Source organism: Myotis brandtii, unplaced genomic scaffold, assembly GCF_000412655.1.
Source record: "Myotis brandtii unplaced genomic scaffold, ASM41265v1 scaffold317, whole genome shotgun sequence".
Classification (NCBI taxonomy): domain Eukaryota; kingdom Metazoa; phylum Chordata; class Mammalia; order Chiroptera; family Vespertilionidae; genus Myotis; species Myotis brandtii.
The window spans coordinates 727,226-728,729 of record NW_005362155.1 but is presented as its reverse complement, the minus strand read 5'-3'; positions in this window follow the sequence as shown (position 1 = coordinate 728,729).

Here is a 1,504-nt window from a genome sequence, read left to right as displayed (position 1 = left end):
TCACACAGGATCCTAAAAATAAGGAAACGGTTGCCTACAAGCCCAGACTTCTGGTTTTCTCTTGAAGAACCAGAAGAGCAGGCCACGCTGGGCCCACAACCCCGACAGCAGCCGTCAGATGGGGCGGGGCGGACGCTGCCCCCTTCAGCCGGCACAAGGCTCTAGTTTGCCACAGTCCCCACCACTCCCTGCTGCTCTACCCCTAGCCTCACCTACAGTACCCAGTTGGCCCCTGAGACCTAGACCGGATGACCTCTAGACTGAGCTCCCAACCCTGGTTTAAGGCTTTTCCTGCTGACCCCAGCGAGGAGATAGATTTTGCGTCAGAATGGAACCAATGTGAGTTAGGGGATGAAAAAGATCTGGGAGCTTCTGGCATTGTCACCTCCTGTGTCTGCTTAGAGCTTCCTAAGTTCTTGTCTAAGGAGGTCCCTTGAAGCCCCGTTAGGCTCCTGAACTTCCTTCCAGTCCCGCAGACATGCAAAGGCAGACATGGGGGAGGGAGGAGATGCTGAGAAGGGAGGCGAGGCCAGATCACCAAGGGCCTTGAGTGCTAAGCCAAGGAGCAGTCTTCTCTCTTCTATGATCCCTTCCAGAGTCACGGGCCTCAGGTGGGCAGACGCCGCTCCTATGGGTCCCCTGTGCTGTGCTCGCTTCCTCTCTAGGCTCTACATTGAGGCGCAGGGCCTCGCCTCCCTGTACTGATGAGGAAGGTGGGGCTCAGGGCACTGGGTGCCAGCCTGAGCCACACAGCGAGCCCGTGTAGAGGACACCACCTGCTGAGAGACGCTTGCTGGCAGCCAGAAGCTGGGAGGGAGGATTTAGAAAATGAGAGTAGATGATGAGCTAGAATGGATGGATTTTTGAAGGAATTGTTTTAAATTTATTTAAGGTTCATATTGTTTTCTCAAAGTCAGAGAGGGGAAATGTTAATGGCCATATTCAGACCAGCACCCAGGGCTGCATGAAGACCGCAGTGGCCCCAGGAACTTTTGCCTTTTGTATCCCTTCCTATATATTAAAAAAAAAAAAAATTCAAGCTCTGGCCAGTGGTGCTCAGTGGTTACAGCGTCGGCCCATGGAGCAAAGTGTCAGAGGTTCAGTTCCCAGTCAAGGGCACGTACCTCGGATGCAGGTTCAATCCCTAGTCTGGGTGCGTGTGGGAGGCAACAGATCAATGTGTTTCTCTCACATCAATGTGTGTGTGTCTCTCTCTGTCTCTCCCTCTCCCCCCTCCAACTAAAAAATCAATGGAAAAAATATCCTCAGGTCAGGATTAAATAAAAATGAATTAATTAAAATGTATATTTTATAACTGAATATATTAACATATATTACATCTTTTCTTCACCTAAAAGTTTACTTTTTTTCCTTCTGATTTTAAAAGAAATTAACATTTTATGGGCCCCTGACAGCATTGTGGGGCCCGGGCTCTGTGCCCAGGGCCCAAGGGAGAGGCCTCCCGGCAGCTCAGGTCTCCTGCTCCCCCCCCCCTAGACCCCTC